Genomic DNA, 6000 nt, shown 5'->3' with positions numbered 1-6000 from the left:
GGACCACATATGGACATACCCATGGTCACTCAGTTCTTTACAAGAAACACAGGTGATGGGAGGATGCTTGCAATAAATCTAACCACTGGCAATCACTTGGGGCAGCATTTCATCTCATCATTTGTTTGCCCATCATGTCACTTCAGTTTGAACACAGCCATATGCAAATCAGTCCTGGCCCTCCTCCAATAGTAACAGCCCAGCTTGAACTGCCAAGCCAGGTCCCCTTTGAACTGGATCACAAGCATCCGAAGACCGGTTTCGCACTGACTGAGTCTCTTCAGTAGGGTGTTGTTTAGTTCTAGAAGCACAGTGATCACAGGATCCACATTTAGGCATACATTTGACCACTTAGAATGTTACAGGAAATACATGAAATGTGATGGGTGATTTCCTCCCATATCCTTTTGTGTGTTTGATGTTCTGCCCTATGTGGAAAGGGTACGCCCAACCATAAGTCCTGTGCTGATGAGCCCTCATTAGGATGAAACCAGTCTTATGTTGCTTGTGTTCTGCTACTGTGAGGACCTAGGCTGCCTGTTCAGGCTGGACTGTTCCCATGAGTATAAGGGTCAAGGCTGACTTGCATATGGCTGTATTCAAACTGAAGTGGCATGGCGAGCACAAGAATGATGGGTTGGAATGCTACCCTGAGCGATTGCCAGTGGTTAGACAAATTGCTAGCATTCCTCTCATCACCTGTTGTGTGTTTGACATACCACCCTAAGTGGAAAGGATATGCCAAGGCATGGGTTCCTTTGTCACAGTTCCACTGGAACCAAGGTATACCTGGCTGATGAGCCCTTATTAGGGCAAATCCGGTCCTACATTGCTTGTGTTCTGGTATGTTGAGAACCTGGTAAAGCAGTTGGACTGGACTGTTCCTATGACAAGCAGGATCATGGCTGATTTGCATTTAGCTGAGTCCAACCTGAGGTGGCATGGTTAGCAATAGAACAATGGCTTGGGAGGCTACCCTGAGCAAATGCCAGTGGTTAGTCAAATTACAAATATTCCTTCTATCACCTTTTGTGTGTTTGTTAAACTGCTGTAAGTGGCAGGGGTATGCCCAGATGTGAATCCTGTGGTCACTGTGCCACTAGATCCAACCTATACTAGGAGGATGAGCCCTTATCATGGCAAACCCGGTCTTAGGTTGTTTGTGTTTGCTGCTAGGTCCCATTGATGCCCCAGAAGCCATGTGCTTTCAAAAATGTTCTAAGGGCCAACTTTTTGAATTTTATAAAGCAGTTTCTATTGGTCTCCTTTAAAGCTCACAGGGCCCTGGAGTCAGAACGTAGGAGCCAAGGCTTATTCCGGCAGAAACCAGCATCAAGGCCCATTCAGGTCCGTTTGCTGCTGGTCAACTGAGATCTCTAGGAAAAAGGTTTCTCGCAGTTTGTTGTGTTCCTGTAGGTACACAGAAGGTCAGCCAACTGAACCCTGTAGACCTTTTCTTAGTCCTAGGTACATGTGGGAGTAGGTCCAGCTTTTCCAGTCAGGATCTACACAGGTCACAGATGGCATACCTGTCCTCCACTGTTCTTTCACAGGTCCAGAAGGTGTTCTGAGGAACTGTGGATGAGGTGCCTCTTTTGTAGTATACACAAGCAAGTAGGTGTGGGATGACTTCTGGACACTCCCTAACAAATGATAAAAAAAAATGTTTTCAGGGGCAACCCTTCCCTCATTAGCAACACTTCTTTTTGTCTTACAGCAAACTATCCAACAGTGCACTAATCTGAGGTAAATCCAATATGGCAGCACCCTTCTGCCTTGGTGGTTTCTGGTGTGCAAGCCAAGTGTGTGTTCAAATAAATAAGTAGTACAACAACTACACCAAACTGCTTTTAACTCTCCCATAGGGCCAGTGCCAAGCTGGCAACGGATGGCCCAGGGAACAAAGGCTTCTGTTCCCCAGAAATTATTTTACACTGAACTATGAATAGGCAGTCCTCAACCTGCAAGGTAATGACATTTCTAAGTCCTCCCTAGTTGTGCTTCCTGAGCTGAAAGGATTCACACACCTCATTACCAGGTCTTTCTTCCAAAAGGCCTAAGCCACTGTTTCTGCTCTGATAGCACATTTCACAACTCACCGGCAAGGCAGCTGCTTGCAGTCTATTGCTAGTTAGCCTACTGGAGTCTCAGGCAGACAAGGTCTAACTTTTTTTTTTAGTTTCCCTGATATTTATAAAAAATCTGATTATATCAGTGATTTGTATTTAATAAATATTCAAATTAGCCAAGTCTGGGTGAAATTTGCCTAATTTGCTTTTAACAAAAGTATGTGAAATTACACATAAGGATATGAAATGCACCAGCATATTTTCAATTTCACCCAGACATAGTTGAAATGTCTCAGCTCCTATGCCAAACTGAAGATGCCAAACTAAAGATCTCAGCCTCTGGTAATTACTTTGAGCTGCAATCCATTCCACAGTTTTTTTTTGCCCACCATTCGATATTAGAAAGGAACGAGCTAAATACAAATGAGCTTTGGTCCTGCACCACCTGCAAAGCTATTTCCCCTCTGAACAGGAAGGAACACAAGCAACCCCAGACCAGTTTTTGCCAATTTGGGTCTTGTCTGTAAGATGGAGCTTTAGTCCTGTGGCACATTAAGAACAAAACCTATAAATGTTGCTGTACGTGTGACAGGTGTGTGCATGTGTGGGTCCTGTACTCATTGTAACACACTAACAAATCCTAAATAAGACAAAACCAGCCTGAGGTTGTTTGTTTTCCTATCTGCACGTTTGGACTGGACTGTTCCTATTGGAGCAGGACTAAGGCTGATTTTCAAATAACAGGTCTCTGACTAGAGTAAGATACAGTTCAGAAAATTATGAACTTGAATGTGATCACCAGTCACTGAGATGAATTCAAGCATTACAGCCATCACTTGTTATTTGTAGCTGAGTATGCACCAAGAATAATGGGTATGTCCAGATGTTGTCCCATGCTCACTGTAGCACATGACTCAAGTTATATCCTATTGACAAGGCCTCAGTAAACTGAAACCCCGTTGAAGTTGCTTATGTTCCTGTCTGTAGGGGACCTGGACTGACAGTTCTCGCTTAGAGCAGGATCAAGGCTGCTATGCATATGGAGGGTCTCTATATAGAGTGGCAAATTGTGTGAAAAACGATGGACTGAAAAGCAGTCCCAATTCATTGCCAGTGGCTAAGATTAATTCAATTCCATCTATTACTTGTTGTTTGTTGTTGTTCTCACCATAAGTGAGATGGGTATGCCCAGAGATGGGTCTTGTGCTGGCTGTGTCACAGGTCTCAAGCTGTGAAGAAGCCTAATTGGGTGATATCCCAATCACAGAGGGCCCCTGTTGGCTAATCTGCAGCAGTTTCCAGGGGAAACAACAAACTGTACTGCAACATACACTTCTCCTACGGATATTTTACCAATAGGTATATACTCAAAACAGATACAGTATAATCACAAAGAAAAGGAGGTTTGAGCCAATGAATGCAAAAACTATTTATTCCATTAATCACATGAGTTTAAACTATAATTTTCACATGGTCCAAATCCTGAAAAATAATACAAATCTAAATTCATTCTATATCTATACATTATTCCAAGTGTTTCACACCAACCCATTCAACCATTCAATATCATTCATGCATAACAGCCATTCCATCCACTACATTCAACTGATATTCCATACAGTCAGCTAACTAAAAATGAAAAACCCCAATAAATTATGGCATGGGACAATAATTAACAACATAACTGAATACTTGCATCAATGATCACCCAGAAGTACTGGGTGTATTCATTGTAATGTTCAAACAATAGATAAAACTGACAACCTATTTGACTCGTTAGAGTGGCATAAATTCTCTATGCTCAAGTTCTCAAATTCATTGGCTGGGTGATTAAATCCTGTTCTATTGCTTCCCAATAAATGTTCACAAATTTTGTCGTCCAATGTCGAAATCTTTAAGTCCAATAATGCTGCTTCCAGTCCTGAATGTCGAGTACTGACATGCGTTTCTGTGGAAACCGCACACCAGTGGGAGCCACCTTCTTCAGGGCATAACAATTAAAAAATCATGTTTGAAGCACCATTACATTTCTCAGAAAAAAATAGAAAGATAACAATCTGATAAGACAAATGCTCAAATCCCCCACTTAATATGCACATCACTTTACATTAATTATGAAGGTACTGACGAGGCAAAATGCAAAAGAGGCAAAATACACAACCAAAGGATAACTTACAAAAAGTTTTTTCTTAAAACTATAAAACATGCAAAATACCCACAGTGATACACGTCATAGACAAATGTATCAAAAATGAAACCATTACCAAAAGATGAAACATGTTAGTAATGTGCTAGGCTATCAGACCCATCTAAGCTGTTTCTCAGTGTGACTCAATTGCTGCCAATGTAACACAAATGGGGCATTGTCTTTTGAAGTACGTATTGTTGATTTATGTTCCTTATATCTTATTCTAAATTCTCTGCCTGTTTCCCCCATATATCCTTGATCACATGGATTGATAATCAAATAGATGACATTCTTCCTTCTGCAATTGGTCATACTGGAGAGATGAATTGTCTTACCCATGATAGTAACCTGAATAGATACAATACCTCCTTCACAAGTCTGGTTAGCTACAATTGGTTGTTGTCCAGTGAGTGATCTCAGATTGTCTGTTTCAGGACTAATGGTAGAACTAAGCGAAAACCAGTCTAATGCTGTTTGTGTTCTTGCCTGGAAGGGAGCAGGCCTGGCAGTTTGGGCTGAACTGTTTCTGTTGGAGCAGGACCTAGATTAATTTGAATATATGACTGGTTCCAGCCTGGTATTGTATACTGGGCAAAGCATGATTGACTGGAAAGTGGCCCAAGCAATCTCCAGTGACTGAGATTAATTCAAAAACTCCATCCATCATTTCTTTTTTGTTTTTGTTTGAGTCATATGAAGGGTATGCCCAGATGTGTACCCCATGCATATTGTGCCACAGAACTAAAGCTATACCTCATTGAGGAGGTCTCGGTAAGCTAAGACCAGACTAGGGTTGTTTGTGTTCCTCTCTGAAGGGGACTTAGAGTGTCAGTGTGGTCTGCATTGCTCCTACTAGAGCAGGACCAATACTGTTTTGCAAAGGTGAGGTCTCTGTCTAGAGTGGGTGGAAAACCATGGACAGGAATGCTGCTAGGGCAACATCCAGTCGCTGTGATCACATCAAGTACTTAGGAAGAACATACGATAAAAGGGTGAACTCCATAATAAAGGATTTGGGGCCAGATGTATCAAGATTCCAGTTAGCGATTCTCAAATTGCGATTTTTATGAAATCACAATATAAGAGATATAAGAAATATAAGAAATGCAAAAAGCGATGTATCAAATTTGAAAATCGCTAATAGCGATTTCTTAAAATTCGCAAACGCAATTTGCGAGATGCAAATACCAAATCGCAAAAAAATTTGCGATTCGGTAATTGAAAATCGCAAATTGCAAAAACGGCGAACCAGAACCAGAAAAGCAGCATTGTGAGCAAGTCAGCACCAAACTGCAACATGACCAGTGCTGGAAATGGGAAGGAGAAGGGAGACAGGAAGAGGAAACTAAAATTTAGTGAGGCAAAATTTGAGGTGCTCATTGAGGAGGTTGTTGGGAACCATGATAGACTATTTGGAAAAAACTCACTCCAAGTACCTGAGAGTGAGAAGCGGAAACTCTGGTTTGACATCCAGACAAAAATATGCGCAGTGGGTGTTGCGCAGCGCTCTGTGGAGGAGATATGCAAGCAATGGTATGACTTGCGGTCCCATGCCAAGGAGAGGGTGGCCAGCAGGCTTATGGAGGCAAGGAGCACCGGAGGCGGACCATCCACCCAGACACCGTCTACCCCTATGGAAGACCTGGGGGAGACTACATTGCTGCCAGAAGCTTTCAGTGGTGTAACTGACATTGACACCTCAGGGACACCCAGCACCAGCAAAGGGTAGGCCAGTAATTATGT

Source organism: Pleurodeles waltl, chromosome 4_2 (genome assembly GCF_031143425.1).
Source record: "Pleurodeles waltl isolate 20211129_DDA chromosome 4_2, aPleWal1.hap1.20221129, whole genome shotgun sequence".
Classification (NCBI taxonomy): Eukaryota; Metazoa; Chordata; class Amphibia; order Caudata; family Salamandridae; genus Pleurodeles; species Pleurodeles waltl.
Note: the sequence above shows the minus strand (reverse complement) of the source record.